Below are 26,055 nucleotides of genomic sequence, written 5' to 3'. Positions count from 1 at the left end.
TTAATACTTAAAGCTATATCTTCTGAGGTTGAGGCTAGTCAGAAAAAAACACACAATCAATACAAGGTGAGCGCAAGCGGCAGTGTCAGTGATATCAATGTTAACATTAATCCTCCGGAAGGTAACGAGTCAAGTGGCTCACAATATATCTTTGATTAGTAAAATGTGCAGTGCTGTGCCTTTTAACAGTAGATGTTATAACTTTAAGTAACCACCTGTGAACATGTGGCTAATACTATTGAAGTTATACAATTGTAGCGTGAGGAGGAAATAAAGGCCATATATTTTTGAAAATATGAAGCAATTGCTAATAGAGAGACACAAAATTGCAACAGTTTGTACTAATGGTACTGTTGTGATGACAGGATCCTGCCACTCAACTCAAATTCAACTCAGCACTGGTATGGGAGCATTGTACAGCACTTTGTCTTGATTTTGCTGCTAGTGATGCAGCCACATCCTTGCCATCCCGTTTTAGTAAATTTTATCATCTTTTAATTCTGTCAGAAGGAACAAGCTGCATTAATTGCAGAAACAGTTACATTAGCTGCATCTTTACCCTAACCTTAGGCACATACCGTAAGGTGGCTGTCAATTGCCAAAGCTGTGTCACCAGTGTGTATACATATGTATAAGGTCTGTTGACAGCTGTGAGACATGTTGAAGAACGTATTTGTGCTTGTGCTCCATCTCTCAAAACATCAAAATGTCAACTTGGTCTTCTCCAAAGTCCAGCCACTGGTAGGAGGTACCAAAGAGGCCCTCAGAGAAATGGTAGTCCATCCTGGCTTGTGTTAAGGTTTTTCTTTGCACCTCTCATGGAGGCCTTCATGAGGCCCATCTCCAGGGGATCTAGGTTGATAGGAGCGTTTACCATTAGGAGAACAGAGCCTGTTTTGCTGCACACATACTCCATTTCCTCCTTGCAATACCAAGGGCTAGGTTAAAGATAAAGGGCATACTCATATCTAAATCTAAGGTCCTAGACAGGTAGGCTCCAACTCTTCTCTGACTTTGAGCAGAGGCCAAGAGGCAAGGCATAAGGACACAATGTGATTTAGGTATAATTGCTTAAGGTTTAAGTATCTAATAAGACATATATGTAACAGAGATAGTGACAGCAACTCTAGCCTTTCATGGACATGTTGGAATGGCTGATGCGAGGGGGGGTATAAGTTGGGGTTCTGTGTGAAACATCATCTGAATTTTGGGTTACAATCGCATTGTTACTCTGATAACGTTGATGGCCTGGTCTACTTCATGCACATCAAGCCTGCAAGAAACTCTTCTGCGTAAGACATCTGCTGCCTCCTGAATTCTACTTTCACCAGCTAGCAGAAAACCCTCATCACAGTAGTCCATCCTGGCAGAACTGGAGTGTTTAGTTCTCTTGGTGGTTACAAGTAAATAGGAGACAGGCTTTTTGTATTCACTCAAAAAACACACTTAGATGACACAGAGCAGGTATGTGGGATTCTTGATTGATAAAATTGAAAGAAGATTCTGACACAATGGAAATTCTGTCACAGTTTCCATTTACTTTTAGGCTTTATTTTCCTTATACAGTTTGGAGAGACTAGGTTGTATGCCCATATTGGTGTATTCACTGAACTGGAAAAACTCATTAAAGCTGCTTTCAGTCATGCACTGAACTCCACAGATTTCCTCCCGATGAATTGAATGTCTGGCCAGAGAGGAGAACACTTCGGATCACTGTTACACGACAGTCAGTGGAGCCTAAATAAGAAGTGGACCAGGGAGGCTATGGAGAACCTTCAAGCCTGTATACCCTCACGTACCAGGGTGAGTAACAACAAACCCTAGTTCACAACTAAACTTAGACAGTTAAGGTTGGTGAAGGAGAAGGCTTTTAGGAGTGGAGACAGGGACAGGTTTAAAAAGTCCAAGTACAAGCTTAGCAGGGTGGTGAGAGATGCTAAACGACAGTATTCAGAGAAAGTCCAATACCAGTTCTCTGCTTCTGGGCTGTGGTGGCAATTTCTGTGAAACAACCACAAAGTCAAACCCTTCTTTCTGAAAGTTTAATTCAGCATCTGCGGATGGACTCATCAGTACACATCACCTGAATGACAGACACAAATGAGCAAAGAACATAGGAGAATCAGTATTCTTATAACTTGCAGCCCCCTCCCACTAAGCATTATTACCCTCCTGTAGTTTCACTCATTGGAGGAGAAATCCTGTCCTTTTGTTTACATGTTCTGTCGATGACCCCCCTGTGAGACCCCAGTTATTTGATCCCAATCAGAGATACTGTAAAGGGTGTGGTTTGGACCCAATAGCAGCACAAAGACAGGCGGGTATCGTTGGTAATATTCGTCCGAGACGTCCACCTCCATCCCCTCATCCCCGACTGAAGGGAATGCATCGTCCGTGTCAGAGAGGGGGTTATTGTTGCAACCATCATCAGCGTCGGACTCCTCATCCGATGGTTCTGCGTGATGGGATGGCCGGGGGGTGGAGTCCGTGGTCTGGGGATATAACTGGTCTTGGTGTGTTGATCGGGGTGACGCTGATGAAAGTCCCTGATGAAACAGTGATCCAATATGTGTCTGGCAGGGACCCAGGATCTCTCCTCGGGGCCGTATCCCTCCCAGTCCACCAGGTATTGGAGGCCCCTCCCACGTCGGCGGGACTGCAGGAGATGGCGGACCGTGTAGGTGAGGCCTCCGTCGATGAAACGAGGAGGTGGAGGAGGTGGGACGGCGGGGACCAGGGCACTCTCTCGGATTGTGATGTCATGCAGCGGAGAGCCGTCTCCATCTCCTGATTCTTTCACTCTGTCTGGCCGTTAGACTGGGGATGGTACCCTGATGAGAGACTGACGGTGGCCCCCAGGAGCAAGCAGAATTCTCTCCAGAAAACAGAGGTGAACTGGGGGCCCCGATCAGAAACCACATCCACTGGGATGCCATGGAGACGGACCACATGTCTCAGCAACAACTTAGCAGTCCCCTTGGCTGAAGGGAGCTTGGGCAGGGGCACGAAGTGTGCCATCTTGCTAAACCGGTCCACAACCGTCAGAATGGTGGTGTTGCCGCTGGATGGTGTTAGACCGGTGACGAAGTCCACAGAGATGTGTGACCAAGGACGATGAGGTACTGGTAGTGGGTGCAGAAGACCAGCAGGAGCTTGGAGCGTGGGTTTGTGTTGGTTGCAGGTGGGGTAGGCGTTGACGAAGCTCAGAGTATCCCCCGTCAGAGTGGACCACCAGAAGCGACACTGTACAACCTCCTTAGTCCGCTGGATCCCAGGGTGGCAGGTGAGTTTGGAGCAATGAGCCCACTGGAGAACCTCGGACCAGAGGTCAGGTGGAACATACAGGCGTTCTGGCGGACAGGAACTGGGTCCGGGCTGGTCCTGGATGGCAGCTCTGACCCTTTCCTCCACCTCCCAGGTAAGTGTTGCGATGAGACGTGAGGCTGGAAGAATGGTATTGGGTTCACCCGCCTCCTTCTCCTCGTCCTAGAACTGCCGAGATAAGGCATCAGGCTTGACGTTGCGGGACCCCGGCCGATATGAGAGAGAGAAGTTGAATCTGGTCAGGAATAGTGACCACCGGGCCTGGCGGGAGTTCAGTCTCTTGGCTGACTGGATGTACTCCAGGTTCTTGTGATCTGTCCACACCAGGAACGGCAGTTTGGTCCCCTCTAACCAGTGTCGCCACTCCTCCAGCGCCAACTTCACTGTTAGTAACTCTCTGTTACCAATATCATAGTTTCTCTCGGCCGGGGTCAACCGCCTGGAGAAGAAGGCGCAGGGGTGTAGCTTCTGGTCGATGGCGGCCCTCTGAGACAGAACAGCCCCAACTTCCATGTCGGAGGCGTCCACTTCTACCACGAACTGTTGTTCAGTGTCAGGCATTATGAGGATGGGGGCTGTCGTAAAAACGTTTCCTCAGGGACTGGAAAGCCTCACTGGCGGCCGAAGACCACCGGAACGGCACCTTGGAGGAGGTGAGGGCCGTGAGGGGGGCTGCCACCGTGCTGTACCCTCTGATGAACCTCCGGTAAAAGTTGGCGTAGCCCAGAAAACGCTGAAGCTGCTTACGGGAGTCCGGAGTGGGCCAGGAGGTGACAGCAGAGACCTTGGCAGAGTCCATCTGGATGGTCCCCCTCCCTATGACGTACCCCAGGAAGGAGATGGATGGAACATGGAATTCACACTTCTCCGCCTTGACGAAGAGTGAATTTTCTAGGAGCCGTTGGAGCACCCTCTGGACATGGTGAATGTGTTCATCTTTGGATCGGGAGAAGATCAGGATGTCATCGAGGTAGACAAATACAAACTTGTTAAGCATGTCTCTGAGTACGTCGTTAACCAGGGCCTGGATACAGCAGGGGCATTGGTGAGGCCAAAAGGCATCACCAGGTACTCATAGTGGCCGGTGGGGGTGTTGAACGCCGTTTTCCATTTGTCTCCCTCTCGGATCCGGATCAGGTGGTAGGCGTTACGTAGATCGAGTTTGGTGAAGACTGTAGCTCCCTCCAGGAGCTCGAACGCTGAGGCGATGAGGGGCAGGGGATAACAGTTCTTCACCGTAATGTCATTTAGTCCTCGATAGTTGATACAGGGGTGGAGCGTCTTGTCCTTTTTTGCCACAAAGAAGAAGCCCGCCCCTGCTGGAGATGACGAGGGTCAGATGATGCCTTGCGGCCAGAGAGTAATTAATGTAGGTGTACAGAAATGGAGTACAGGCGGCCTCTGGGTGGAGCAGAACCGGGCTGGAGGTCGATGGCGCAGTCGTAGGGTCTATGCGGGGGAAGATAGGTTGCCTTGGCTTTGCTGAAGACCTCTCGGAAGTCTAGGTATTCAGCTGGGACCCCCGACATATCTGGAGCAGGACTGGAACTGGTATATGACTGGGGAGCGGTGGCTTGCTTTAGACAGACCTGATGACACGTAGGGCTCCAACCCAGGATCACCCCCGTGGTCCAGTCTATGTGTGGGTTATGACGTCGGAGCCAGGGGAATCCCAGGAGGAGTAGGTGATGAGGAGAGGACAGGATGTGAAACTGGATAGTCTCGTGGTGGTTGCCAGACAGGAGCATGTGGATGGGCACTGTCTGGTGGGTGACAGTCCCCAGGAGGTGGCCGTACAGGGCATTGGCCGAAACAGGAACTGGCAGGCGAATTCGACCGACGCCTAGCTGAAGTGCTAGGTCATTGTCAATGATGTTAGCGTCAGAACCAGAGTCTATGAGTGTGGCAAGAGTCTGAGAGCCTTGGGGTAGAAGCAATCGGACCTGGCACCGGGGACGTGAGATTGAGGAGGGTTTAGATGTGTGCCTCACCAGGACCTCCTCCCTCACTGGTGAGCCTGACCTTTTGCCGGACACCTGGATATGAAGTGTCCGGGCTGACCACAGTAGAGGCAGAGGTTCCCTCTGCGGCGCCTCTCTCTCTCTTGTGGGGTTAGGCTGGCCCGGCCGATCTGCATGGGCTCAGAATCCCTCCTCGGTGTGCTGGCGGGCGGAGTTAAGGACCTGGGAGGAGCTGGAGGACGAGGAGCCGGAAGCCCCTCCCCTCGTCCCTGCCGTCTCTCTCGGTGTCTAGCTTGAATCCGTCTGTCCACATGGGAAGCCAGCTCGATGATATCGTCGAAAGAGGCAGGAAGGTCGTAGGACACCAGCTCGTCCATGACGTAGTCGGCCAGCCCAAACAGGAAGGCGTCCACCTGAGCTGCCTGGTTCCACTCGCTCCTGCGAGCCCGGATGCGGAAGTCAATGGCGTAGTCAGTCACCGAGCAGGCTCCCTGTCTGAAACTCAAGAGACCCCCGGAAGCGTCGGGACCTCGGGATGCTACACCGAACACCTTGCGAAGTTCGGTGGTGAAGGCGTTGAAGGAGGAGCAAGCGGGCGTGTGGCGTTCCCACTCGGCTGTTCCCCACAGCTGAGCGCGACCTGTCAGGTTATTTATCATGAACACCATCTTAGCTTCCTCGGAGGCGAAGGTGTGGGGTTGCAGAGCAAAGAGGATTGAACAGTTCGTTATAAATGGATTGCAACCCTCTGCTGGTGGAGGAGGATGACTCGGATGAGCTGGCAGAGAGACGGACTGGGCGAGGGTCACGGTGAGTTGTTGAATCTGGGCGGATAGTGTGGCTAGCGCTTGCTCTTGGTTAGCTGCTGCTAACTGAATGTTAGCCGTGGTGGAGGCTAACATCGCCTCTTGATGCTGGAGCTGGGTTTCCACCCGGTCTAGGCAAGCCAGCAGATCGGGGATGTGCGCTGGGTCCATTCTTTGGGCCAGATTGTACTGTAAAGGGTGGTTTGGACCCAATAGCAGCACAAAGACAGGCGGGTATCGTTGGTAACAAACTTTATTGTCAGAGCCACAGAACTGCAGGATGCCACAGAGGAGACTAGAGTGACACTCTCTATGCAGAGCTGAATCAGGTAATCACCGGATAGCCAAGGGAGCAGACAGGCAGAATCCAGAAAGGGACAGGCGAGGATCGTGGTCGGGGACGGAAGGCTGAGGTTATTACCAGGAGATCGGTCAGGCAGGATGGTCAGAGACAAGCAGGGTCGAAACGGGGGGATCAGGCAGAGAAACGCTGGAGAGTCTGGTGCAAGCATCGAGAACAATCTGGCAATGAGTGAGAGTGGAGCTGGGGCTTAAATGCAGCCAGAGCAGAGCAGAGAGCACAGGTGAGTGGAGTTGGCTTGATGAGAGGGGTGTGTCCGATTGGCAGATTGAAGCAGGCAAGTGCAGAGTGGTGAGGCAGAGATGAACTGTGACAGATACCATGAGAAGCCATAAAGAAATGGTTTCTCGAAGCCATAAAACTCAAGTCTCTTAAGCCACCATCGTAAACCTTAAGGTTGCCCTTTCAGATAAATAATTTGGTGAACCATTTGGTAAGTCCTCCACATACATGTCTGCTAATGCAATTAAACATTCACAAATGTAAAAATTCCCATTACAGGGCTGAGACAGATCGCACACTACACACCTTCAGCCTCTCACTCCCTTAACGACCTGCCCCTGGCCAACCAGCTGAACGAGTTCTACTGTCGTTTTTAAAGACAATGGGACAGACCTGACACCATCTTTTATGATGGCCAGCCCTCATCCAAGAGCATCACCAACACCAGCTCAGCAGGGGTGGGACTCTAAACAACTGCCCACCACAGTGCCCCTTCCCCCTCTACCAAATTGTCACCCCTTTCTATCCTAGAGAGGGACGTCAGCTCTTCAGGAGAAAGAACCCTTACAAAGCAGCCAATTCCACAGATACTCCCTTCTCTCTCTTAGCAGTACCCAAGGTCAGGTTATAGATAAAGGACCAACCAACAGTGCATTGTAGTGTCTAATTTGATTGACTTTCATATCCAATTCAGATGCCCCAGACAGACTCTCAATCCTCACCAACTTTAACTCTTTTGTGTATTGATAGGTTTTTATGTCTATGAAAAAAATAAAACAGATGGTGGGGCCGGCTGGCATAATTCAACTACATATATAATCTCTTACAAATACAACAAAGCTTTCCAGGACAGACAATGGTCTGTATAAATGGTCTGTATTTATATAGCACTTCTCTAATCTTGATGACAACTCAAAGCGCTTTATAGTTTGCCATTCACTCATTCACGCAGACATTCATACAGTTCATCTATTAGCAGCACTTTGGACTTGAAGCCATTTCCTGTCAGGGGAAATAGAAAGAAATGATATGGACACGATGTTGCTGGCTTCAAGTCCAAGTGTAATGAACAATATACTTACATTGCAAACATTACAACAAATATTGGCACTACATTTCCAAAATAATGCATAATAGAAAATACACGCCGTTCCTTTGGTAGTGAACACTATGTGAAATACATGGCCTTTCTCCTATGAATATACTAATACATATGTACTGTCCCACTACACACTTGCTTACCATATATATGCATTTTTCCTGTAATGAACTACAACAAACAAATATGTATTGTCCCCTTAAGAAACGTTTTTGGCCAAATACATCTTCTGCACCTTTAAACAAACAGCATATTAGGTGCATTGCACAATACTGTCCATACTGCCGTTTCTCATTTACTCTTTTCTACATGTCACTTTTGCTTTAACTTTGCCACACATATCTTGGTTATGCACCTATACATTTCATGAACACTATATTTCTCCCACTTTAACACATTGGCATTGCTATTTGAACCACACAAAATTAATACGGATGAAACCAGCTTTCTGAACGGCGATAGCAACACCGTGTCCACATCATTTCTTTCTATTTCCCCTTACAGGTAAGAACAAAGGTTGTAATGTGTTATGCTGTGTACATACGGTATGTTGTCGTTACAAGGAACACGCTGGTGGTTTTGTAATGTCTGTACATTTTTTGTTATTTAGTATTTTTCAGTTCATTCACTTCCTGCTTTATTTTGTACTCACCATGTCTCTCATTTCAGATCTCTTCACTTCTAGCTCTTTGTTTTACTTGCAAGACATGAGTCTTGTTAGATCCCTCACTCTCAGAGCATGAAGCCTTCACTCTCCCCTCACTCCTCGCCAGTTCATCTTGTCAGTTGTTTGTAAGTGTAACAGCATTATGTTGTTTTTAATAGCCTCCCAGACTATGACTGCTTGAATTTTGACTTTAGATTTTAGCTCAGTGATTTGGATTTCTTTGCCTGGTCTGACTGATCTCTCGTTACTGAACCCTTTGCCATCATTAAAGACTTTGTAACCTGTACATCTGTGTCATGTCCTGGGTCCACCTATGTTATAGTTTTAGTTTCATACAAGACTTGAAAGTTTCGATGAACATGAGAACCTCAGATCCTTTATCAGTTTACACAGTGAAGATGGTAGCGATTCCTGCAGCACTACAGTAGGAGAAGAGTTACAAATCAGGAAGGTTGTTGACAGATTCATGTTCAGCATAAGTCGTTAAAGTCATTTTCTAACAGTAGGCAAGATTCAGTTCATGAGATTTTTGAGAGTCTGTATAGATTTTAAAAAATGAATACTGTCACCATTTTTATGTGGATACCGTCACACATAGAAGCATCAAATGTCAAGGGTAAAAATATATACAGTACTGAATGGAGAAGAAGAAAAAGCAGGATAGTGAAACACACAGTGGATGGCAGGAAAGCACCTTGACATTGGTTGCCAAGGTTAAGTCATTGTTATTTAGAAGAAGAAGCGCTGAAAGTCGAGGGGCTTGTTCCGTCCACTCCATGGATTGACATGATATTGCAGTACCTCCGAGATCAGCACGTGAACTGACCAGGAAAAAAGATGCCTCCGATCAGACACCCTCTTTAAGTTTCAGGGTTAGTTTTAAAACCTTTCTTTTTGATAAAGCTTAATGGTTCAGGTTTGTGTTGAACCAGCTCTTAGTAATGCTGCTTTAGGGGTTGATTGTCAGGGGAAAACGGCACATGGAGTTTCTCTTTCCTCCTCTTGCTAGGCATCACATTAATGTCTCATCAATAGATGTTACTGTCTTGAATTCTACCCCGGATTCCTTGTGCCCCATTGTTGCAAATCCAGTATCCCGGCTGCGGCCACATCGTGATCTTAGATCATGGATCATGGATCTTGATGGTGGATCATGGATTGCAGATCGTGATGGTGGCTGGAGGATTGTGATCGTGGCTCAGGGAGATTGAGACTCTTTCTGATTCTTGTTGTTTTTTCCTCTGGTAGTTTTTTCTTGCTCTTGTTGAGAATTAAGGGCAGAGGATGTGGCACCTTGTTAAGCCCTATGAGTATAATTGTGATTCTCGTATATGGGCTACACAACTATTTGATTCGATTGATTGAGGCGAAAAGGGAGCCACTGTAAGAAAGAATATGGACACTGATGCAGTTTGAACAGATTCCCACAGCTGGAGAGTGTAAGAGGACCTGCAGGCCCTGCATAGGATATATATAGTGTAAGTAAATAGTGTGCAAGAAGAAAATGTTACTGATGTTGATTTTGTTAGATTCCAACCCTTATGCAATGTATCATGTTCACGCAGGTAATTTACACACTTGCCTTACACTGATTGCTGAATCTGACATGGCATGTTTGTATGAACTCATAGAACGAACAAATATGACAGGAACAAAAATATTCTTGTATGTTGTTAAAGGTATGATCAAAAAGGTATGATTAAAAACATTCTTTGTCAGTTAAGAGAACAGAAAGTTAAAGGTAAAACAGAATTATACAAATATGATAGTCAAAGTTAAATTGATAAAAAACATCAGATATGACTTTTTAAGTAAATGAAAGTTGCAGCAGACACACAATATTTTGAATTTATTAATTTCTGAAAGTATGCCCAGGATAACATTTATGACAATGTTGCCATTTGTTTATTGGCATTAATTTGGCAAGTTTTAGTTTTGCAACAACTGTTTATGCTTTTCCTTCTCTCATCTCTTTCCCTCTGTCTTCACTTACTATTATTAATTGATGCTGCCATCATTACTGCTGTTATTATTAATAACCTGCATCAATTGTTATTGTCATTATAAAAAAACAGTCTCACTTACTTAAATACAACGGGTACACTTACGACTATTCCCAGTCTCTCTCTCTTCTCTCACCTCCTTTCCCCCACTTCTCCATTTACCCCCATTTCTCTCCTCTCAGACCAACCTAAGTCTGGTTCTGTTGGAAGTTTCATCTTGTTAAAAGGAAACTTTTAACAGAACTCCCACAGTGAGTACAGGGGACTGAATGAGGTAGTGAACTCTTACAGTCTTTGTATGTGTTCGTGCTGGGGATAACTTTTAATCTTCTGCTTCCAACGAATTCACATGAACACCTGAGATCCATCCTGTAGTTATCTTTACGAGGCTGCTGCTCTGTGTAGATGTGGATAATTCCAACAGACTACACCAGAGCACATTGCATTATGTTACATTATCATTTAGCTGACGCTTTTATCCAAAGCGACTTCAACCAGATCATTCAGTTACCTACAGTGGTTGAAATGCTGCAGACAATCTCTTTCTATACATTTTGTAAAAACTGTACTGTTTGTACCAATACCTGTCTGTGTGTGCCACGGGTCCTCCACTCATCCATCTGTCTGTCTGGTCAGCCACATCCAGCTTTTGTTCATGTTATGGAAGCCAGCGCTACTTTGTGTGGTTCCACAACACCATCCAGAGACACACACAGCATGGGATACATGACCATCTTCTCCATGAGTCGTATCTGAATGACTACAGTTTACAGTGCCAGCTGAGGCCAGGATCTGTCTACAGTGAGTTTCATTCTCAATGCTTTCGTGACAAGTCAAAAATTAAAAGATTTGAACTCGAGCAGGTGAAGCAAATGATGCAAACTTTGCATCCATTGACATCTTTGCATAGACTTTGTATTGAAATTAACTATTTGGGTTCATCAGCTGGCTAAAACGATCCCTACAGTGAAGCTTGGTGAAGCGAAAGGGATGGGATGGTATGCAGCCAAATGCAAAGAGGTCACTAAAAAAACCCACTCCATAGTGCATTTGACTGGGGCAATGCATTTATATAGGACATGCAAACTGGAGAAGCCAGGAATAAAACCACCAACTCTACCCCTGAACCACAGCCACCCATAAGCATACATGACAACACTGGAATGATGTTTTATTCCCAATTTTTCAGTTATCATGTTACTTCTCAGCTAGAATACTACATTGTTCATGTGCTGAGCAAACTGCTTACAAGTGGTCCACAACTCTGCAGGGAGGCTTTCCAAACAATAAATATACTATAGCTCACGCAACACAAGTATGAGATGATTTCACTGGTTTCGAATCATTTTTAGAACCATTGCCAAGCTGTAGAAAAATCCTCTTTTAAATAACTGGAAAGTATCAGACTACTTTTATCCCATATTTTGTGTTCAAAGAGGAAGGTACGCTCCTAAAAGTGAAGCCAAATCATTTATATCGCTCCCCCAGTGGCTGGCTACAGAAATGTTCCAAGACCGGCGCTTTTGAGACCAGTAAGTGCATTCACTGTGACACCACGGGCACAGGTAGTATATGGTGATGGGAAACCATTTTAACTCAGTGTCTCAAACCCAAACGCATTAACATGAAACAAGTTCTTAGTCTCTGTCATTGGCAAAATGTCCCACTCAGTAACAGTAACTGTGCTTCAATGATACATATTGATACAAATGTGCCTTGCCCCATAATGTACACACATTCTGGCAAACCTCTCATCAGCTTGAGTGACGGTTTACAAAAAGTAATTAGTTGTGCATGAGTGGAAGAATAAAGAATATAGTGACAAGGGGAAATTCGTCCCCAAAGAATTTGAACATTGCAGGTAGGCAGACAGAAATGACACTGAAAAAAGTATATGTATATGTTTACGTCCATATTATTTTGTGAGGACCATTTTGACGATATTCCAAAGGAGGAGGACATTTTAGTGTTAGGGTTATAAGTAAGGTTACAGGGGTAGGAAAAGCTTTATGCCAATGACAGTGTGTGTTAGTCAGCGTATGCATGAGTCATAAGATGTGACATATATATACATATTAACTCAACTTTATGTCTCATTGTAGCATTTTTTTTGTTTTAATTCAGGAAGTATCTCAGTTAAATTAAATCATCTATGAAGATTTGTTAAAACCCACAGTCCTACTGTAACGCATATAAAGAAGTCTCAGTTACAGTGTCACAGAATGCTTCTTTGAGTTTTGTTGTTATTTTGTTGTTACTCTTGGATGTATCTGTTTCCAGTGGCTGCATATCGATACAGATCCAACCTTTTCTCTCCCATTCACAAAAAAGGAAAGAAAACTGGCCAGCATCTCAGGCCATTAAGAAAAGTAAGGTCAATGTTTATCAATTACATTGTAGCATTAATCTGCTGCATTAAATCTAGATATAAATCTGGTGTGGTGAGTCTAACTTAAAGGGATAGTTGACCAAAAAATGAAAATTCACTCATTATCTACTCACCACCATGCCGATGAAGAGGTGGGTGAAGTGTTTGAGTCCATTAAAACATTTTTGAAGTTTCAGGAGTAAACAGGGTTGCAAAAAAAACACAACATGTCTCCATACTGCTCCTTTGGTGTCATCAAAGTGTCCATAAGCCCCGACATTCAAATTTGACTCGAAATGGTGTAATTTACACCGTGTTCTCCCAATGTTTTCTTCTTTCATTTCTGTTGAACAACAGTTACTGTAATGTTAATCACGTCTAATGACTTAAATGCCATCCATATGCTTAGAACAGGTGCATACCATATCTAATTCCTCTTTCTAATAAATTAGTTGCAGGTCTAAATTACAGTTCAGTAATTAGTCTGTACTGTAGAGTATGATTTTTCCTCTGAAGTTTTACTTGCAAACAGTAGAATAACTGAGACAGAATTTAAAGGTCATAGTGGAATCTGACAACATAAATATGAACCCATATTTATTCCGCCATATGAGGACAGTTTTAATAAAAAAATTCAAAACAACAAAAAGACAAAACTGTATCAATCAAATCACATTTTATTTGTATAGTCCATATTCACAAATCACCATTTGTCTCATAGGGCTTTAACAAAGTGTGAGGTCATCTGCCCTTAACCCTCCACAAGAGTGAGGAACAACTACCAAAAAAAAAAAAGAATGTAGAAACCTCAGAGAGAGCCACATGTGAGGGATCTCTCCCCCAGGATGGACAGAAGTGCAATAGATAAAACGTGTAATGGAGAACGTCAGAAAAAGAAGAGTAATTAGAACATTGGTTAGAACAAACAGTTTCTAGCATGATGGAAGATAAATGAATTAGGAGGAATTATTGTCAGTAATGGTTGAGTATCTGAGTAGACATATTGTATATCAGGAGTCTTGTTGTAATCATAGTCCACGATCAGCAGCCACCGCAATCAGGATCCACCATTATAATCCATCATCATGATCCACTGCTGCCATCAAGATCCACCATCAGCTGCCACCTCGATCATGGTCCACCACTACAGTCAGAAGACAGCTCGATACAGGATCCACGATTATGATCACAATCTCTCAGTTGAGTTACATGCAGCCAAAGAACTGAGTTTTGATCGTATAAGACAGAGTTTGGACTTTTAAAATTCATGTAAAGACCTTAGTCCGATCTACATCGGAAAAAAATAGTTTTTTCAATTCTGGTTTCCCCTAGAATAGGTGATTAACAGACAATTATTTCAGCCATTTACCTGTACTTGGTCTATATATTTTTTTGCATGATAGTATCATCCATTGTGCCTGTAGCAAACATTAATAAAAAAAGCTTTTATTTCAAAATAGCTTCTATTATATCTTTTACCTCTGAACTTTTATTTATCTTATCACATTCCCAGACACAATGAAAAAAGGTTCCCTTGGATTGTCCACATTTAATGCATAAATCTAGGATATTACTATTAAATTTATTTAGTTTTTCTGGAGTTAAATCAATGAATTATATTTTAAAAGCCTAAGACTGTCCCAGTTCAGTCTCCCACTTCTCAGTACTTTTCCATGGCCTCCGCCTCTGCTTCATCTGCCTGCCAAGCCACACCCTCTCATCAAGCCAACACTACTCACCTGCTATCAGCCCAGCTTATATTCACCAGCTCCACTCTCAGATTGTTCTGCTCCTCGATGCAAGACTTTCCAGCACTCACCTCCGGACAGACTCTCTGTTGCCGACCCTACCTGTCTCCGACTTACCTGCCTCGTCTGAAACCTGGTAATCACCTCTGCCTTCCGTCCCCGACCAAGGGAGGAACAGCTGGCGATTGTTTTTGGTTTGCTTCAATAAAGCTTCAGAGTTGCAAAAATGTGAAAAAGTGTGTCTGTGCAATGTTGTATTTACTTACAAGCTCCTCAATTGACATCAGTTTATCATCATTAAATCTTTATAAATCCTGCATTTTCTGCAGCCCCTTATCTAAACAAGTCCTAAATCTACAACCCAGTCTCATCTGAAAACGTGGAATAGCTACGTTGGTCCATAGATTTGCATTGGCCTGTGCGCACGTCACGTGACTCTCAGGTTCCTGTCTGTGAAAACAAAAACATGGCTGACATTCCTTGCATTTTCAGATAAAAATGTCATTTTCCAACATAGTTTGGGCATTAAAATGACTTTTGATAACATTTCTAGTGAGAAATGTGCCCTTTACTTTCACAATCTTCCACCAGTTCATGCTTATGGACTGTATCTTATTAGTTATCGCGGATATTGTTTCGGATCACGGCAGAAAATTGTAGAACTGTAACGTTTTAATCGTCGCTATGGAGTTGCTACGGACTCTGCGATCCTGGAAACGGCGTAGTCGCATGTTGTTTGAATCATTGTCCCTGCATTGTGACGTTTAGTGAGCGTGAATGCTATTCCTGTTACTTGATTACCATTTGATGATAGATCACACGAGCACTTGGACAAACTAAATGGGAATTGAAATGGCCTGTGCCCATGTCATCTCTTATGTATTTTATTAGTCTATAGGCCTATTGTGCTTCTGATAAATTTGATGATGATGAACATGGATTATTTTGCTTATATTACATTTGTCTCTTTTTCAATAACTTTTAAGTATTTGTATTTCTACATCACAGTTGACAAGCACAATGACAGTGTACAGCAGCTCCCTATCTGATGTTTACTTAAAGTTGTTATTATACAATAAAAATAAAGAGTAAAGAATTTAAAAAATGTGTGAAACATTCTGTACAAATAGGATGATGGTACATTGCAAGTAAAAATAGTACTAAAATATAATTGTATAACTGGGCAAAAACAGATGATGATAGACAAACTGTATGTATAAGGGCTAAAGGGTAAATAAATTATATTATAAAAATAAAATTAAAGGTTTCAGCATTTCACACAAGGCTTTGGGGTTTTAAGGTATTTTTAATATATAATATATACAGAACAAATTGCAACATTCCAAAAATACAAAGTTAACAACAAGCTTAAATATAAATAATATTATTAATATATATGTATATATATTGCTTTTCATTATATATATATATAAACATTATATATATATATATAATGAAACAAACAGATGCTCTAGAACAATAGTACCCTATAGTTAACACATAACACTCAACATTTTCTGGTACATTTGTGTGTGTGTGTGTGTGTGTGTGTTGTGTGTATGCATGTCAGCTTCTGGTGTATTGTTTTTCCACCCACTGCAAGGGCCACGTCTTCCCACTGCAATTAAACGAGAATAATTTATTTTATTAGCAATTAATGTTATTCAAAACTTGACAAGGAAGAAGGGCAATGAGACACAGCAAGCTATATATGCCATACACTTTAAATATGTTAATATGCACACAGTAAGCTGATTAGCATAAATTACCTGATTATTGTAGTAGTCTGATTAAGATCAAATCAAAATCAAATCCAATTTATTTATATAGCATGGTATCACAACAAACAGTTGTCTCAGGAAACAAAAGTCCAAGATCTTAACAAAGACAAAGTCCGGTTGGGGTGAGTGGGGGAAAAAAGAAATGGGGGAACAAAGGAAAATAGGGGGGGGGGGGTCACAGTCTCAGGTGAAGATCTCTACATACTCTGGGTTTAAACTTAAAAAAAAACCCAACGATATATTATTTTATTTATCATATTATTATTATGTATTATATTATTATTATTTGTAATATTGTAGTAAAAAATTGTTAACTTTAGGGACAATCAAATAAAATTATGAGAAATTCTACATACATACATACACATTGAACAGGGTTCCCACTCCACCAACTCCATTACGTCCCCCTGAAAAACAGTAAAACATGTTTACCATTAAAAGCAGACGTACAGTCAGATGACTATACAGTTTGTACATTACAACTGACATTTTTGACCTCCAATTACAACAAAACTAACCTTAAGCGTTTTGCTTTTCAGTACCCTCTTCACTGGGTAATACTTCTCTCCTCCAGTAATTGAATGGTTGCATTCTGAAAGAGCAAAACAAGTGTACAATTACTCTCAATCTGACCTCATATATATGAATTATAGCATTGTTGCACAATCTGATAATCAATTGTCATGGAACATCCTAATACTCCTAGACCTAAGCTATGCATTTGGCACATGCTTCATGGAGATCATGGGACCCTACTGGAAATGATAAGAAACTGGGTTTGTCAATCAATGGCTACAATTAATTGATTAATAATCCACTTCCACTCCAACAAAAAACAATTAGTGTGTGGGGTCCCACATGGTTCCTTCCTGGGCACTTTTAACTTGTACATGATTCCCCATGGCTTTATCATCAGCAAACATAACATGATTATGTTGATGACCAGCAACGTTATATCTCATTATTTGCTGATTACTTCAAACCCCTAAACTAGTCAGCTGCTCTGAATAAATCAACCACTAGATGGCAGGAAACCTTATTTAGCTTTATAATAGGGAAAAGGCTGAGATCATGGTTATGGGTTTTAAAGCGCAGACACTAGGGCTGCACAATACATCTAAAATTTGGTATCATCCTGATATCAACATGCACGATATATGTATCGATATAATACTGCTTGGACTGCAATAAATGGTATACCATGTGCCATGCATTCACGCTCTGCTTGTCAATATATTTGGCCAATTAGATGGAGCTCTGCTGCTCTAGATGATAAATGAAAAATATTCAGATCATTCTCAAATATCTGAGGCTTTCTTTCTAATATGGATTGATATTGAAATGCAAATATAGGACAGCTAAATAACCTCCAGGTGTTCTTCGTCTATCTTTTCTTCTTTGCAGGTATGTCTGTTGAGAATAAAATAAATGTTTTTGTAAAGAACTCTTGTACATTTGTAGTATAATTTTTGTCCATTAAACCATGTCACTTTTGAATGTCCCTATATACCTTTAAGAATCTGCACTACAAACTAAGGTATGATTGAAACATGATTTCCTACTGATTATAATAAGTTTGTGAATGTAACTACAAATCAAATCAGATATTCTGTGTGTAACAAACAGTATGAGGTGATTGTATAACTTGTGTGAAGAAATATTAATCTTTTAAAAAAAGGCAGTCTGACCGAATTGAAACATAATGGTGTCAAGTTTAAGAACAATATCTTTTTAAAAATAGAAAGCTGATTAAACAAAAGATAATGGTGTCAAATGTAAGCGTAATATATTTTTAAAAAAATAGTAAGCTGATTAAACAAAAGATAATGGTGTCAAGAATGAGCAAAGCTGTTTAAAAGTAAAATAGACATGCCTGGACATGTCTGGGCAAAACCAGTGTAAGATCCCAACATGCCCAGTGGAAATTTCCAGAGCTAGAAAAGTGACCAATGAAATGATGACACGTGTGCCCACGATAAAACGATAGACCAATGACCTACTGACAGGTGTGGCCTCGAAATAATGATAAACCAAGGAAATGCCGACAGGTGTGGTCTCTAAAGGGTTTATAAGACAGCACCACACTACTGTCAGGCAGAGTTCTTCTCTGGTGAAGCTCCGGCTCGCTACTGAATGCTCTCAGGGTTTTTTGTCGACAATAAACTCTGCTGCTTTTAAGTTGACTTCTCCTGCTTTTTATTCAACTGGATTTTTGGACTTTTGGACCACGAGTGAAACTTAGTTTTCACACACACACATACATATATATATATATATATATATATATATATCAATTTACATTACAAGAGCACAAGATGTGTGCACTTGTAATGACAATTTTGGAAACAAAGCTCACCAACATCAATCACAATTTGGTCCTTTTCACTTTAGGAAGATTTCTAAGGTTAGTTACTCTGACCTACATATTACTAACTTGTATAACACTTTAGTAATAATACAACAATCATACACAACTCTGGACCTGGATGTGTTAAATATGTCACCACAGCATACCCTGATTCAACATACCACTGGGAGGCTGCATGTCAGCACTGGTGGAGGGGTTGTTGGAAGTAGAAGTGGTAGGTTGGATGGTGGGAGGCATGTCAGTACTGGTGGAGGGGTTGTTGGAAGTAGAAGTGGTAGGTTGGATGGTGTGAGGCATGTCAGCACTGGTGGAGGGGTTGTTGGAAGTAGAAGTGGTAGGTTGGATGGTGGGGGTTTGGTGAGTGGAGGGATGTTGGTCACTCCAACCTCAATTGGACAAAAACATAGTAACGTTTTATGGCGCATACTTGCAAATTCATTAATTGCAATATATTGATAAAATATATCCATACAAATGTATTTTATTGATGCTTTATTAAAAGTAAAGTGTGATATTTATGAGTTTTTGCAATAGACTGAGCTATATATTCAAATTATCACAAATCAGACTTACCTTGTATAAGCACCTCAAATAGGGCCTTCATCAGATCGAGACATTAGTCAGCCTGACCAGACAGCTGCCATTTGGGGTGCAGGACATGGGTAAACCAGGTGGCAGGCTTTTTCCCTGGTTTTGCATGGAACATTATTGCCCTGTGCCCCAAAGTGTGCAACTTTTCAAGCTAAAAAAAGAAACAGTCAATAAAAAAAAAGTCATACAGAAACATCACAAGCCTTACTTTTGTGAACTTCAACTACAGACGTTAAAAACTTACCAAAACAGATGCCTCATCCATAACATGTGAGGTGGTTTTGTTTTTTGTTGTTTTTCCAGCCAGCCCTCTTTTTTTGCTTCAAAAATCTTTAGCTTTTTTGCCAGCCTTTGCTTTCTGGGCTGCACTGCCTTGCAAGACTTGCAGGTCTTGGTGGCCACAGCAATCTTGGCTTTGCAGCCAATGCATGTTGTTGATGTAGATCCTCTTGGCATTGTAAATCTGGAAGAAAAAGACAAGACATAAACAACCAAACTGACAAAAGAACTCAATTATTTAACTATTGTGTCTTTAAAAGTAAAAAAAAATAGTTTCAGTTTATGATCTTCAGTAAAATATAATTTCTCTCTTTCCCTTTATAATCACACAAACACATACACACAATAATTTCTCAGGATACACATACACACTATACTCTGGCATTCATATCAACACACCCACACCATTTAAGTTGCATACATTTATTCCTGTGTATTTGCTCATAGTTCAATATTAATCTAATGGAAAATATATGGATATAAGCTGAATAAATGCAAATTCAAGATTTTATGTTGTAATAGGTTTCAATGGGGAGTGTAGCAATGTGTATTATATACATTATGGAAGCTGAGGCTGAAATCACATATTTACAAAGAAAAATAACTACCTCTGGGTTATCAGAGGAACTCAGGTGACCATAACGTGGCCTCTGCTAGCTACATATACTGTACATACAATGCTCAATCTCAGTCACACCAAGTTGAATCGTTAGCAGTCAATATATACTGTGCTCTATTAGTTGTTCATTATTGACAAACAGATCAAGCATAGAAGATATTATTCAGAGCTGAAATATTAATATTCATCATGCTCCTCCCATACCTGTCCAGGTGCATCCACTGTTGTGAAGAGTGTCTGGATTCCTGCGATGATGACAATGCCCGCCCCCTTCTCTGGTTCTGATTGGGTAACCCTAAGCCTTACTCTGACCAATCACATATCGTATTCCTAAACACTGATTATTGACTGTATAGCTCTGGTGCCAATTAGGATTAGTAGCCAATCAGAGGGAGAGGAGTGCGGGCGATGACTTCCTCATGCGACACATGTCCCTCCAGCCACCCCCACCCACTGTTGTACATACTTTTTGGACTGCTAATTAATCAGCTTACAACACTATTTATACTTGTGTCCACATATTATGTCCATATACTTACACCAATACTTATTTTGAATACTGAACATTCTTAATGTTCGCATACTGTATGTATCTTAGTGTTTTAATTTCCTACTTTCACGACTGATGTCACTGACTCTGTATAAATCTATGGTATATATATCTAAGTATATACACATATCAGCATTTAAATTTGGGCATGTGTAGACCTCATGTGAAACACTTCATATCCCCATTTTCCCTTTGATTTTTAACATTGTCCTCGATTGTCAGTAATACAGTATGCAGTACCTAGCAGGTGCATGATTTTAAGATATGATGTCACATTATGTCTCTTGAGCTCATGGAAACAACCTTCACCTTCCACCTATTGTCACCTGCATAAGTACTTTGTTGAGGGAAACATAATACAAACATAAATATGAAAAAAATAACAAACTAAATGAATGTAATCTCTGGATGTTATTGAAGGTTTTGAGTTCAAGGAAGACATGTGGTGTGGGACAGCCTCACATTTGGATGTAGACCAATTCATAACATATTTGCTGATACTGGAGATCTTTTAAATTAATGTCACAGAAATTATTTGTGATCATTCATTGTAATATCAATTTGGTTAAAGCTGGACTGCTGCTTACCAGCTACTAATTTAGCAAACAGATGGGAGAGTGATGGGAGGCTCAAATATAGGTGGCAGAATTGATTGTGTGAAGTTGTGCAGGTATGCGTACCTGGGGCTATGATCATTTAAGCAGTGCTGAAACAGTAAACACCTATGTATTGATTTATTTGGGAAGAAACACAGCATCATTTACATCAATGTTTTTGACTTTGTTGTATGAAGTCTAAATCAAACATGTATCACTATACTCTGTTCATTTCTTTGCTGTTAGACTGTTTCTCATACGACCTTTATAAGATTACATTGTGCAACAGCTGGGCGGCATAATTTTAGTGTAAATTAGAGGATGGACTGAATAATGAATGCATTTATCAGTGATATACAAGCTTGATGTTACATGAAACAATCATATGGTCACAACTTGGACAACCAGAGCTTTGGGATTTGCTATGACTATTTGCTATGACTTGGTACTCTCTACAGAATGTAGTGTACCCTTATATTTCAAATATATTTGATTTGCTTCCACTGCATAGATGTTATGCATCTTAACTTAGCCAATAACATGGTGTAGAAGTTCAAGGAAAACTCCCAATATGTTATATTAAACGTAATTTATTATGCACAAAAATTACAGTAAGGTAGTTGCTTGAAATTATATGAACAATGGTAATGCAGAGTACGAAAATAGTGGAGCAAAATATAAATGAGAATCTGGGGCATATGAAATAATTCACTTAGAGCACTTTAAGATACTCAGACACTTTATAAAGGTTAATACAACTATAAAAACACAGCAGCAGTTCCCCCAGTTTGTGTGTGGTCCCAAGTGATGGACACAGGAGGTTAGCATCAGGAGCGTGGTTGAGGAGCACAGTGGTACAGCTTCACTTGAGAAGAACTGAAGGACACACACAAACCATAGTGGTAGAATTAATAAGACTGTTCCCTGTGGGTTTTTTTTATTTTTATTTATTTTTAATTTTTTTTAATTTTAAAGACAGGCAGCTAAAAACTTAATATATTGAAGGTAACAGCTACCTACCAACAAGCTAGAGACAAATGGCTTCAACCAAAGCCTGTACATATACTCTGCATATAGAGTCTATTCCTCTTTTCTACCCACATGTTAAAATGACAGGCATACAAAGTATGTGGTAAAGGAAGACATGACACTTTCTTACCTATACAGGACAGGGCATGTCAACAATTTGCCACAACCATGGCACAGACAGACATACTGTACTGACATCATCATATCACATATCACCAGGTCATTCACACCTTTACCCAGAACTACAGTCACAGTTCTTCATCAGTAGAGGAGTTACTCTCCAAGTTTTCCTGTCATCCAGAGAAGTTTGCTGTTTCAGGATATGTCGGTACATTCTACCCGCTGCAGCCTGCTGAGCTTGAACTTCATGCAATCTTCTCTTCAGCACACAGAGTAGACCCTCACCTCCCGTCTCTGTCAATGCCTCAGTACTGCCTGAGAATGTATGATAAAAAACAAAATGTTTTAATAGTGTGTGTGTGTATATATATATATATATATAAAAATGTATATATATAAAATGTATATTACCGATGGCCTCAGAAAGCTGGGAGGAAAGCTCTCCCACCATACTCATGTACTCCCAATGCTGTTTGACCTCACGAACCACAAGAACGACTTCCTCTTTAAGTCTGGACAGCAGAATTACCTTGTCATAAACCTTCTTTTTCTGAACCATATCACCATCACCTGGAATTCACCATATCAAAAGTGTTATCAATTATATCACACTTATAGCAAGGGTTAAGTGAGCAATTTTGTATTCAGTGGCTTTCAATACAGTACTTACATTCCCATTGCCAGGAATAGTTGTCATTAGCCAAGAGTTCGTTAGGAGGAAGGAGTTTGTCGGCTTCCTCCACAACAGCTATCTTTTTCCTGAGTTGATGTCTCCACTTATTGCCATCTAGAATGTGAAAAAACAAAATATTTAGTGTACCCGTACAAAATGATCATTGTAACATATTATATATATATAGTAATCAGTAACATTTGTCACAGCATGTTACATAAAGAAATGTGCATTAATGGTGGCATCTTGTTGTCTGACCAGTCTGACGATAAAGCTGCTTAATGCTCAGATACAGCCCTTCAATGGTCTTCTGCAAGTCATTTTGACTGGTTGGTCCTTGTGAAGAGAATAAAATTCATGTAAATATCAGTTTACAGTCAAACTTTGTGTAGACCTTGTATAAACAGGGGCAAAGGACATTTTGCAAGAATTACAATATTTTCCTGCCACAGTACCTGCCGTCCACTGCTGAACATCTGACACCCATTGCTGGACTGTGTCTTCCTGTAGAGACAACTCAGTGGTGATGTTCTCAACATCCTTTGTTGCTTCTGTAATCCTTTGCACAGTCTGTCAAAACAAAATCAAAGTTACAAAATGCTGACACACCCCTTCCACAAAAAAGTATCTTGTGTCTATCTGTCTTTACCTTGATGTATCTTTTGGCCAATGTCCGGTCGAGGTTTTCTGCTTTCCACTTGTTCCAGCCAACTGCTTGGATGGTAAGTATATCTGTGCAAACTTAAGACACATTACATATTAGGCCAGAAAATTACAAAACGAATCATTTATATGCAACTGAAAATACTTACCAGCTTTTGACATGTACTTGGAACATATGGCTGCTCGGGAGAGGGAGCTGTTGACCTGTTCAACCTCCTCCCCAATGGTCGTCCCTGCTCCTTCTTGATTACGCCACCCCCCCCCCCCCCCCCCCCCATTGCAACTGCAACACATTTATTTGACCAAGAGAAAGGGAAGGCAACAGTGTGTTTTGCAAATGATAGTGAGATTATTATTAATTATGTCCATCATTACCTCACACATCCATGAATGTGCTTTTGCGTGCATGATGGAGAGAAATGGACGCATGGTCAACAAGTCTTGCAGCTCTGGACAGTGACGCACAACCCTTTGCAGATACGGCCAGTATTTGCACACCACATCGGAGCAAAACAATTGCACAGTCTGTGAAGCAAGCTGTTTTTGTAGATACAGGGGATATGCAAATATTTCTCCACGGAACATATTCAGTCCCTTAAGCAAAAACCCATAACGGCAGACGGCAACCTCAACGCCTTCTTCATCTACTTTGCTTGTATTACCCTCCTGACCTAGGGGTGTCAGGGAGGGTCTCGATGGCCTCTGCCACCACGGTCTGTAGACTGTATGTGAAGGCAAAAAGGCAGAGCGACATCGGCTTTTGTACAGCAGGGCTGCAGGATTTATTCTCGTAAACCAACAATGCACATTAGTAATTATTACAAACCATAAATAAACGTGACGCTTTTGCCTGTCACCACAACAAATCAACACAAAACAAACCCCTTTCTTCCTTGTTTATGTTTTACATTGTACCCTGTTAGCTACATTAGCAGTTAGCAACCGTCATCCCAACACTGACATTAAAACAGTTAAACCTCAAAATTACTCGGTTGTAACTCTCTATACTTTCCACACATAACATCGATACTCTTGAAACTTGTTTTGAAACACAGACATGTACATTCGGATAAGTTAACCCAACCTGTATGTGTACAGCAGGACTGCAGGAATTATTCTGCAGGATCTGCCAAGGTGTTTTAAGCTTCTCTCAGGCGTAAGGCGCCCCCTATTGACATGAAAGAGTATCGCGCTACTACCGAAAACAACAACAGTACAATGAAATGAGCACTGAAATCCCATTTTCTGATACAATAAAATGAAATAAAAAAACATATTTATAGGGGTGTCTTGTTTTCTTTTTGTTAAACCATTTCAAACACAAATTTTAATGCACTGCTGTACAACTACTTAAATGACAACATATTTTCCGTTTACAGTATACTGTTGTTAATCATTTCTTCTACACTCAATGAACTTAGTTTTTAACTCTTTACACTTGCAGACTTGTTTGTGGATTCTCGTGCTGCCGACCACTGACCAGTACCACATCGCCCTTTTGCAGGATTCTACAAAAAATAAAGGCAAATACACATAAGTAAACAGTATAAATAAAAGATGTAAATATTGCTAATGTAATGTCTGATGGGTCGTCACTATACAGAGGAAGGAAAACACTTTGTACAGGGTACAAGCATTCATTAATCTATGTGTCATAAAATAAGGAACAATGTAAATGTACTTACGTGTTTTGTCGTCCCGTGGATGTAGTCAACAAAGGTAGACACCTCAGAGCCAGAAATACGCCATCAAAAAATCCATCAGGTCTTACACATAATAAATAAATAAATAAAGATTTACAAATACTTATTTCATGGCACTCTGATGCATTTTCTATGGACAATAATTCTACATACCCTGGTTGGCTCTTAAAGCAGTACAGTTTACGGTTCCCATCCACTGCGACAGCCAACATGGTGGGTGTGCATGCAGGGCACTGAAAATGCTGGACCTGAGACAGTCTCTCAACCTCAAATTTGGCATATGTCCACTTCAGAAAGGCCTTCAGCATGGTATCCCCACATATCTTTCCACTCTGGTAGCAAAACACAGAAAAATCCAACATGATAATACATATATGGGAAACTCATTGCAAGCAGTGGGCAATCAATACCAACTTATACTCACCCGCCCAAAGACTTTAGTGCGATGCGCAAGCATGCTAACAAAAGCTTGCCGTGACATTCCCGGAGCTGTGACCTTGAGATCCTCAAATGTAGTGAACAAA

The 26,055-nt window shown here is 41.5% G+C and overlaps 1 long non-coding RNA gene across 1 annotated transcript; it reads right to left on the bottom strand.

Annotated features, from left to right (window-relative positions):
* Positions 1 to 16,702: 16,702 nt before the first annotated feature.
* Positions 16,703 to 19,759, bottom strand: LOC138407657 (uncharacterized). The gene is made up of 3 exons (XR_011240994.1): positions 19,544 to 19,759; positions 16,859 to 16,932; positions 16,703 to 16,747 (listed from the first exon to the last, which is right to left on the bottom strand). It is a non-coding gene; the product is annotated as an uncharacterized lncRNA (long non-coding RNA).
* Between the last annotated feature and the right edge of the window lie 6,296 nt (positions 19,760 to 26,055).

This window comes from Paralichthys olivaceus, chromosome 5 (assembly GCF_024713975.1).
Source record: "Paralichthys olivaceus isolate ysfri-2021 chromosome 5, ASM2471397v2, whole genome shotgun sequence".
NCBI lineage: Eukaryota > Metazoa > Chordata > Actinopteri > Pleuronectiformes > Paralichthyidae > Paralichthys > Paralichthys olivaceus.
This window is presented reverse-complemented; position numbering and strand designations above follow the sequence as displayed.